General features: G+C 44.8%; 1 pseudogene; it reads right to left on the bottom strand.

Annotated features, from left to right (window-relative positions):
* Positions 1-703: 703 nt before the first annotated feature.
* On the bottom strand, positions 704-11,305 carry LOC111952202 (beta-1,4-N-acetylgalactosaminyltransferase 3-like; annotated as a pseudogene).

Genomic DNA, 11,305 nt, shown 5'->3' with positions numbered 1-11,305 from the left:
GGCAAAAAAAGGTAATAGCACATTATCCAATCTGCTGCTCAGGGATCTCGGTTACCCATGTTAATCCCTAATACTGTGTAGGCTATTTATCTTTTTATGCAGTCAACTCGGTTTTCATTGGAAGCATCTTTTAATCCTTCACTTGTTTGTAACAATTGCAAAGACATTGGAAACATTGTATTTGTAGTCAACTTCATTGTGAAGCTATCAGTGGTCAAAGAGAGGCAGATAAACATCTTGATTCTATGTCTAGCAGAGATCTTCTGTGTATAAAGTGACATGGTCGGGAAAAAACACATCTAAAGACACACTTAGCTGTTCTAAGACTTGTCTGAGGCAGTTGGTAAATAACAAGCGTTTTCTAGTGCAACTTTAGTAACAATGGTTTTGGCAAACAGCTCACAGATTTAAAGATGCTCCTACGAAGGTTCTTATGATGAACTTAGCCTTAAAATGCTTTTGGGAAACTGTCCTCAGAGCCATAGGGAAAATCTCAATTGCATACATTTCACATCCTCTCTCATCGCCTGCTTCTCAAAACCCCTTGGATGAGAAAGCCAGAGGTCCCACCCCTCTGACCTTCTCCTCCAATGGGTTTTAAGGAGGTGAGGAGAGAGGACGCAAGGAGTATGCAATTGAGATTCTCCCATAGAGGTCATACATTTCACTGTCGGCACTCTCCCTTTCCCTCTCCCTCCCCTTCTCACCTGTCCAGGTCCAGGGGACTGTTGTGGTAGAAGCAGGTGTTTTCTGTCTCCATCTGTGTGAGCCGTGTGTAGTCATTGGGGTAGATGTAGGACATGTGGACCTGGAGACACACAAACAACATGGTAAAGACCTGCTCATAGTCAGCTAACAACACATCAACCCACTAAACACACTAATTTCTGTAAACTATAGGGATTGTAGTAGTTACAGTACATACAAACTGCAGGCCCTGGTATCGCAGTAGAGGGAAGCCTTTGATGATGTAGCTTGGTTTATAGGAGCAGTCAGGTAACACACCATGTAGGTACCTACTGTCTAGGGCAGGGACTACACACACAGTTGTTGTTTTTTCTATCTAACAACTGTAGTGTTGTAGTGTGTGTGCGAGGGAGAGTGTGAGGTCTTACTCTGGTAGAGGGTGTCCCGTGGGTCAACTCAACGCATGTCGGTCACAGGCTGGCTGCTCAGCTGGTTGTCAGGCTGGTTGCTAGGCGTGCGGGTGTGACTGGCGTCCATTTGGGGTATGTGAGTGGCGTCACTGATCCTCATAGCGGACTCATCTGTACACACACACATACACACATACACACGTCTGAGATAACGGTTAGGTAGTTCAAATAAGTTAGGTGTGTGTGTGTGTGTGTGTGTGTGTGTGTGTGTGTGTGTGTGTGTGTGTGTGTGTGTGTGTGTGTGCAACTCTACTGGGTGTGAGAGGGAATATGTACTGTGAGCTGATGACTGTAAAGCTTAAAAGCTGGTTCAGCTGCCACTGTATCAAAACAATTACACACACACACAACACACACACACACACACACACACACACACACACACACACACACCACACACACACACAACACACACACACACACACACACACACACACACACACACACACACACACACAACACACACACACACACACACACACAACACCCACACGTAATACTACCACCTGCATGCACACACACAGAAGATAGAGTAGAGAAGGGAAACTCACCGCCACCTCCATGTGGTCTGTTCCTCTGTCGTTCTGTTTATGGACGATCTCAAAGAAGTACATCCTCTGAACTGACAGCCTGCGGAACACACACACACACACACACTTACTCTATGCTAGTTTCTGATAGGTGGTTGTAGATGCCTGCCATCTCATGACTATCACCTCCTTCCCTCTATCACCTCATTTAACCTCTCTCCCTGTTCCCCTCCCTCTTTCATTTAACCTCTCTCCCTGTTCCCCTCCCTCTTTCTACTATACCTCTCTCTAGCCTGCGGTCCATGCTTGATTATGGTTTTTGTGGCAGCGTCCTTTGTCAGGATCAAACCCACATCTCCCTGCACCATCCATCATCGTACACACACACACACACACACGTACACACACACACTTCACCTCAGAGGTATGTCTGTGTGTGCATCCTGGCTCAGTGCCGTAGCTCCAATACACCACAAAAAGAAGAAAAAACAACCTGTGCTTAAAATAACTCCCAGCGATGTGTTTAGACATAGATTCATCCCCCCGCGAATCATAGCCTTCACTAATACAAACACCCACAAAGTGTTTAGCCGACTGACCTAACCGGTCTGGATGTCTGACTGGCGTACTTCCCAAACTCACCAGGTGCCGTCCACTCCATGCCAGTCTGACAAACACCACACACTTGACAGCTCATCGTACTTAAAGACAGGAAGACAGCTGCCATAATCCCAAATAAACACACTCATGCCTGTCACTGCAGCTATCTCAGGTATCCAGGTACACACCAACACACACACTCAGAGCCCACCTCGCCGATCCAGGTCAGTAGCTGCAGGTTGAGTGGAGAGTCATCCTGGCTCAGCCAGAACTCAGAGTTATCATCAGAGCTCACCGCAAACACAAACTCACCTGGAACACACACACACACACACACAGTTAGATGACAAATATTTGTCAGAGCATTCTTTGGATTTAATTAGGTGTTCCTCTGGGTTCAGTGTTTGGACCTCTGTGGTTTAGTCGCCTTGTGGCATGTAAAGTTGAATGGCTGTCTTACTGCACCAAACACAGTTGTTAAAAGCCTTGGTGTTACTATCCACCGAACTGTCTCGATGCCCTACTTGAATTTCAACTTGTACTCCAGGATGGATGGATGGAAGGGTACTGTCAGTATAGGGGTGGAGATAGCCAAAGATCCTGAGGCCATAGTTGGTCCATCTGGGAGAAACAACCAGCTTCTTTACAGTGGTTCTAGACTAAAGACAGAGAGAGAGGAGAGAGATAAAGAGAGAAAGAGCAAGAAAGAGTGAGAGAGACAGAGGTATGGCATGTCGTGTACATGTTGCTGGGGGAATCACATGGGCGTGTAGTGTGTGTGTGAGTGACTCACGTGTGGGTAAAGTGGGTAGTGCAGGTTCTTGCGGAGCTGAGCTGTAGAGCTGCCACACCAGTCCTCAAAGATATGGAGATGAACCTGTCCCTTATACTGGAGAGAGAGAGAGGACATGACAGTGAAACAATGACAACATAAACCATGCTATCTTTATCACACACGCACAAGCACACATGCGCTACCAGAGTCACTGCAGCTGTAGCCCAGTCCCACTGTAAGCCAACACCACTGTACTCCTTGCTAGCCAGGTGTGTGTGTGTTAATTCTTGGTCTTACACAGAGGGGCAAAGCAGGTCAGATCCAAAGCCTCTCAAAGTGAGGAGCTGTCCTTAGCTAACAGCAGAGATGCTAATGATTAAATCAAATCAAATCAAATGTTATGTCACATGCGCCGAATACAACAGATACCTCACAGTGAAATGCTTACTTACAAGCCCTTAACCAACAATGTTTTAAGAAGTTTTAAGAAAAATAAGTGTTAAATAGAAGGGGAAAAATTTAAGTATCAAATAATTTAACAGCAGCAGTAAAATAACAATAGCGAGGCTATATACAGGGGGTACCGGTACAGAGTCAATGTGCAGGGGCACCGGTTAGTTGAGGTAATTGAGATAATATGTACATGTAGGTAGAGTTAAAGTGACTATGCATAAATAATAAACAGCAGCAGCGTAAAAGAGGGGTCTGGGTAGCTCTTTGATTAGCTGTTAAGGAGTCTTATGGCTTGGGGGTAGAAGCTGTTAAGAAGCATTTTGGACCTAGACTTGGCGCCCTGGTACCGCTTGCCGTGCGGTAGCAGAGAGAACAGTCTATGACTAGGGTGGCTGGAGTCTTTGAGAATTTTTAGGGCCTTCCTCTGACACTGCCTGGTATAGAGGTCCTGGATGGTAGGAAGCTTTGCCACAGTGATGTACTGGGCCGTACGCACTACCCTCTGTAGTGCCTTGCGGTTGAAGGCCGAGCAATTGCCATACCAGGCAGTGATGCAACCAGTCAGGATGCTCTCGATGGTGCAGCTGTAGAACCTTTTGAGGATCTGAGGACCCATGCCAAATCTTTTCAGTCTCCTGAGAGGGAATAGGTTTTGTCGTGCCCTCTTCATGACTGTCTTAGTGTGTTTGGACCATGTTAGTTTGTTGGTGATGTGGACACCAAGGAACTTGAAGCTCTCAACCTGCTCCACTACAGCCCCGTCGATGTGAATGGGGGCGTGCTCAGTCATCCTTTTCCTGTAGTCCACAATCATCTCCTTTGTCTTGATCACGTTGAGGGAGAGGTTGTTGTCCTGGCACCACACGTCCAGGTCTGACCTCCTCCCTATAGGCTGTCTCATCGTTGTCGTGATTAGGCCTACCACTGTTGTGTCATTAGCAAACTTGATGAGGGTGTTGGAGTCGTGCCTGGCCATGCAGTCATGAGTGAACAGGGGGTACAGGAGGGATCTGAGCATGCACCCTAGGGCCTCCCCGTGTTGAGGATCAGCATGGCGGATGTGTTGTTGCCTACCCTTATCACCTGGGGGCGGCCGGTCAGGAAGTCCAGGATCCAGTTGCAGAGGGAGGTGTTTAGTCCCAGGGTCCTTAGCTTAGTGATGAGCTTTGAGGGCACTATGGTGTTTAACGCTGAGCTGTAGTCAATGAATAGCATTCTCACATACTAGGTGTTCCTTTTGTACAGGTGGGAAAGGGCAGTGTTGACTGCAATAGAGATTGCATCATCTGTGGATATGTTGAGGTTGTATGCAAATTGGAGTGGGTCTAGGGTTTCTGGGATAATGGTGTTGATGTGAGCCATGATCAGCTTTTCAAAGCACTTCATGGCTACAGATGTGAGTGCTACGGGTCGGTAGTCATTTAGGCAGGTTACCTTAGTGTTCTTGGGCACAAGGACTATGGTGGTCTGCTTGAAACATGTTGGTATTACAGACTCAGTCAGGAAGAGGTTGAAAATGTCAGTGAAAGACACTTGCCAGTTGGTCAGCGCATGCTCTGAGTACACATCCTGGTCCTGCGGCCTTGTGAATGTTGACCTGTTTAAAGGTCTTACTCACATCGGCTACGGAGAGCGTGATCACACAGTCGTCCGGAACAGCTGATGCTCTAATGCATGTTTCAGTGTTACTTGCCTCGAAGCGAACGTAGAAGTAATTTAGCTTGTCTGGTAGGCTCCTGTCACTGGGCAGCTCACAGCTGTGCTTCCCTTTGTAGTCTGTAATAGTTTGCAAGCCCTGCCACATCCGACGAGCGTCTGAGCCGGTGTGGTACGATTCGATCTTAGTCCTGTACTGACGCTTTGCCAGTTTGATGGTTCATCGGAGGGCATAGCGGGATTTCTTATAAGCTTCCGTGTTAGAGTTCCGCTCCTTGAAAGCGGCAGCTCTACCCTTTAGCTCAGTGCAGATGTTGCCTGTAATACATGGCTTCTGGTTGGGGTATGTACGTACGGTCACTGTGGGGACGACGTCAGATCAAAAATAAAAATGTCTTAAACTGTGCCTTCAGAAAGTATTCATACCCCTTGACTTATTCCACATGTTGTTGTTTTACAACCTGAATTCAAGAAATGTTCTCACCCATCTATACCCAGTAGCGGTGTGTGGGTAAAATCACTGGGGAAGCTAGAAAAGAAAGCCATATTAAAACCTATGTGTTGTGATAATTGCGTTGTTAGCTCTATAACCTGTTAGTTCATATGCCTTGTGACCGTGATATATAGGTCTAAGGCRGAGACAATAAGAAGACACAGTGTCAGAATAAATTCAACAACACCTTTGTTACATCACAAAACCGGAGAGCAACCTGTCTGTTGAAGTCCACAAAGCATATTATATGTAACAAACAGTTACATTACCTACAGCATGGTCAAGCTATTGAATGTTTCCAACATTTTCGAACCACGAAACAACTATTGATTGAGAACAACAAGTCACAAAGAAAGGAGCTGCCTCCACCATTCCATCACCATTTCAACTTCAACATCATCAAATAACCTATGCTTAGTCTAATACAGTGACAACTAAAAAATACTAAAAACAATTTAGTCCAATCAACGTAAGCTAAATATGATGTGGCTCTCCATGGTTCTGATTTGTGTGTGTGCGTTCAAGTAGAAAAAACATGTTGATTCACCCTACTTGTAGAGAAACGCCAATGCCATCCTCCACATTTTTCATGTTTACGAAACGGTCTATAATTCTATCATACAGTACAGGCTTTTTTTTTGTTGTCATAGGCTACCTGGCCCGAATGCTTGCTTGCTAGCCTAACTTCCTTTCATGGGCAACGTTAGCTAGTTAACATTAGCCTTCTACATCTAGCTATGTAGCTATTGAACTTCCCTCCTCTCAGTCCATGAGCACAATCTATGAATTTATGGTTCGATCAGAATCACCTTTATAATCATTGACCAGTATGGAGAATAAAGTCGAAATCCCTATCTCCATCCATGGCTAATTTAGGAAAGGGCAAATTTTATCTAGCCACCGGAGGACAACAACACAACGAGATGCCACAATTCAAGTTGTTTCTGTCAATTACTTATTTATCTTGAAGCGACGTGATGGGAGTGAAGCCAAATTCAAGCTGGCTTCCCTTGACACTTTTTTTGGTGTGCCAGGACCATTAACAGTTGAGCTCAGTCAGTTTAGCTCAACTCTGATTGGCAAAAAATTTCATTGTACATTTTTGGGGGAAGCCTGGCTTCCTTTGGCAGCCATAAATATACGCTACTGACAATACCCCATAATGACAATGTAAAAACAGTTTTTAGAAATGTATGCAAATTTATTGAAAAATACTTTGTAGAAGCAATTACAGCTGTCTTTACAGATTCTTTTTGGGTAAGTCTCTAAGAGCTTTCCACACCTGGATTGTGCAACATTTGCCCATTATTCTTTTCAAAATTATTCAAGCTCTGTCAAATTGGTTGTTGATCATTGCTAGATAACCATTTTCAGGTCTTACCATAGATTTTCAAGCACATTTAAGTCAAAACTGTAGCTTGGGCTTGTGTTTTATATTATTGTTCTGCTGAAAGGTGAATTAATCTCCCAGTGTCTAGTGGAAAGCAGACTGAACCAGGTTTTTTTTATATCCTGAAAAACTCCCCAGMCCTTAACGATTACAAGCATACCCATAACATGATGCAGACACCACCATGCTTGAAAATATGGAGAGTGGTACTCAGTAATATGTTGTATTGGATTTGCCCCAAACATAAACATTTTGTATTCAGGCCAAAAAGTGAATTGCTTTGATACATTTTTTGCAGTATTACTTTAGTGCCTTGTTGCAAACAGGATGCATGTTTTAGAACCATGCTCAAATGGATATTCAATGTCTGCTTTTCCTTCTTTGTGAACCTCCCTGGTCGTTCTGGTTGAATCTGTGGTTGAAATGTACTGCTCGAATGAGAGACCTTACAGATAATTGTATGTGTGGGGTACAGAGATGAGGTAGCGATAAAAAATAAAATAATGTTAAACACTATTATTGCACACAGAGTGAGTCCATGCAACTTATTATGCTAAGTTTTACTCCTGAACTTATTTAGGCTTGCCATAATAATGGGGATGAATACTTATTGACTCAAGACATTTCAGCTCTTCATTTTGTATGAATTTCTGAACATTTACATTTCTCAAATTGCTCTCTCTCAAGTCTTGGCACCTTTGGGTTTGGATTTCAGGGTGATGGGGTGCGGGCTTAAAGGCGGGTGTGTGTCTAGAAACCTTAGATTGGTAAATTTCACTGGAGTGAAGGACGAACTAACAAATTCCTGCCATTGGCCAGTCCAGTGTTGTGATTGGCTATTACGAGCTTTCTGTTTGCGATGCACTGCAGAGCCGTCTGTTTAGCGATTTGAGCCGAAAACCCAGCAGCTTGACAATCAAATTAATTGGGAAATTAATTCTAATACGTATACTATACCTTGAGTTGAGTAGACTTTACACTGAACAAAAAATACACGCAACATGTAAAGTGTTGGTCCCATGTTTACTGAGCTGAATTTGAAAAAATCCCAGACATTTTCCATACGCACAAAAAGTGTATTTCTCTCAAATTTTGGCACAAATGTGTTAATATCACTAATGGTGAGCATTTCTCCTTTGCCAAGATAATCCATCCACCTGACAGGTGTGGCATATGCTAGGTAGGAGGGTGCAGAGGTGTGTTTCTGTCTGTAATAAGCCCCGTTTGTGGGGGAAAATGGATTCTGATTGGCTGGGCCTGGCTCCCCAGTGGTTTGCACTGGCTGTCAAGCGGGTTGGCCTATGCCCTCCCATGGCTGCACCCTTGCCCAGTCATGTGAAATCCATTGTGAAAGGAATTTATTTAAATTGACTGATTTCCTTATATGAACTGTAACTCAGTAAAGTCTTTGTGGCATGTTGCATTTATATGTTTGTTCAGTATACTTGCTAAAGTTAGCTAGCTTATTTGTTAGCCAGCAACTTTTGTATCTAAAACAAAAAGCAGACAGTCAGCTCTAGCAAACACTTAAAACGAGTCCACTAATTGCAGGAAAGAGAAAATTTTTAGGGTATTAAGCCCAAGGACACACACACTGGGGATTTTTTATTATATGATGACAAAGGGAATAATCTGTTGCCTGCTACAGTACATAACCAGTCCCAAATATTATAATGTAAACTCCAACTGACATGATAAACCAGCTAAACTCAGGTTAACATGTCAGAATAGCTCTGTTCGCCAAATACATTTGCATGTAGAGGAATTTGACTGTGAAATGGTGCTGACACAATAAACAGAATATACAGAACAAAATATATATAGATGCGGAATTTCCATAGATCCACATACTGTATGTACACTATGAACACTATATGCTACATTATAAATTATGCATGTAAGAAATGTTCAGAGTCCCAAGAGCAATGTGCAGTTCTGGAATGATAGTGCAGGGTGCATAGTCACTGAATGAATAGTGCAGAGTGAGAAGTCCATGGATGAGAGGATCATCATGGACTAGGTGACCGGTTAGTGAGGCCCACAGCACGGGGGAAGAAACTGTTCAGGTGGTGGGAGGTTTTYGTCGTGATTGACCTGAACCGTTTGCCAGAGGAGAGTCTTTGGAAGTGGAGGTGGGAAGGTTTGGCGATGATCTTTACTCCACGCTTCCTTTCCCTGGAGTCGTGCAGGACCTTGATGGAGGGCAGGTGGTGTAACAGTATAACTTTAGACCGTCCTTTAGACCGTCCCCTCGCCCCGACACGGGCGCGAACCAGGGACCCTCTGCCCACACATCAACAACTACACCCACTGAAAGCTCGCTTTAACCCATCGCTCCACAAATAAGCCCGCGGCCCTTGCAGAGCCAAGGTGCACACTACTTTCTAGGTTTCAGAGCAAGTGACGTAACTGATTGACTAACTTGCAAGTAGGCGAGCCCGCTTGGAAGTGACTGAAGGATTTCGATATCTTGTACCACTCACGCTTCCCTTTCACCTGATCCCTTCGCAGCACCTGTGATCGGGTCAAAAGGCAGTGTGTAACAGTATAACTTTATGCCGTCCCCTCGCCCCGACCCGGGCGCGAACCAGGGACCCTCTGCCACATCAAACAAACTGACGCCCACGAAGCGTCATCGCTATCGACTCCACATAAGGCGGCCCTTGCTAGAGCAAGCGTGCACAACACTACTTCTTAGGTTTCAGAGCAAGTGACGTAACTGATTGAAACGCTAGTAGCGCGTACCCGCTAAACTAGCTAGCCATTTCACATCCCGTATACCCTCACCCCCTTCTTTCAACTCCTCCTCCTTTTCCGCCAGCAACCAGTGATCCGGGTCGAACAGCATCAATGCTAACAGTATAACTTTATGGCTCCCCTCGCCCGACCGGGCGCGAAACCAGGACCCTCTGCACACATCAACAACGGTCGCCCACGACAACCTCACATAGCATTCTGCAAACAAAAAAGTATGTAGAGAGAACACATTTGACCAGGTGGAGTCAGGCTTCTACTTCATCGCCCTGGACTACTACACAACATATGTGTTGCTCCACCTCCCCAGTGCCCTACTGTTGTTTTCTTTTTAACAATGTCTATGGGTCGTAAAATGATTTTATGTTGGACTTCGACTCCACACTAAATGTACTTCCATGTCCTGATTGTTCTGCACTCTCTAAAGATTATGCTAATGCCCCACTGTAAGAACCTGGAGATCTTTACTGGTTCTGAGGGAGGTGACATGGCCACAAACAGTGCCTGAGGCACTTCCAGCGCTACCGCTGTCTGGACAACAGCCAGAGGGTGGTCAGCTCTGCTGCACCTGAGAGCTAAAGGTATGTCACCACTCCCAACAGTCATGTATGCTTAAACATACTTGTATGCTCATTTATGTGTTTCTTAAGTGGCGGTCAGCAGTTGAAACAATAAAAAAACGTACTCCCTACCCGTTTTGGCAAAAAGCTGAGGAATGCCTGGAGAATTTGACCACTCTCAAATTCATAAACAGAGCTATGGATGCAAGGACTGACCATCACGCCTTCTTCTAAAACCCTGTTGGAGGAGACAACCAAGGTTCCCGCCTCAGATCTCCTCCAATGGTTTTGACAAGGATGTGAGTAGAGAGGAAGTGAGGAGTTGAGCAGAGATTAATTGGGACAGCGCTCGTCATTTTTTAGGTGGAAACTTATGTTGAATGATATGTTTATTCTGTTTGCACTTATCTTTGTTCTACTTGTGCTCTTTGCACAGATGGCTCTGGCTTGCTTATAACATCTGATCTGACTCCCTATGCAATTTTTCCCTGTATTACTGACTGTATTCAATACAACTGCAAATGTCAAATTGAAATAATTTCAGATTTCTGTAATTGATAGATAATGGTAGTTCCCAATCAGAAAATTACTATAAAACAAATGTATTCCTCAGTGCAATGGTTGGGAATGCTGACTTGCTGAGCCTGGAATGGTGTGTGTGTACTGATTCATTTCTAAACGACCATCAATCGAATCCATCCTCAGCTCCAACATTACAGGTAGTCCAGTCTGCTGAGACGGTCATTGGCTGCCACTGTAACGATGTTTGAAATGGCTAGCTAATTAGCGGGTACGCGCTATAGCGTTCTCAGGTTAGGCTCACTTGCTTGAAACGAGGCAAGGTTGAGCGATGAGTAATGAGTGCTCGTGGGCGACCGTTGTTGATGTGTGCAGAGGGTCCCTGGTTCGCGCCCGGGTCGGGGCGAGGGGACGCCAT

Source organism: Salvelinus sp. IW2-2015, linkage group LG26 (assembly GCF_002910315.2).
Source record: "Salvelinus sp. IW2-2015 linkage group LG26, ASM291031v2, whole genome shotgun sequence".
Taxonomy (NCBI): Eukaryota; Metazoa; Chordata; class Actinopteri; order Salmoniformes; family Salmonidae; genus Salvelinus; species Salvelinus sp. IW2-2015.
The sequence above is the reverse complement of the archived record's forward strand: the minus strand, read 5'-3'. Positions and strand labels throughout refer to the sequence as shown.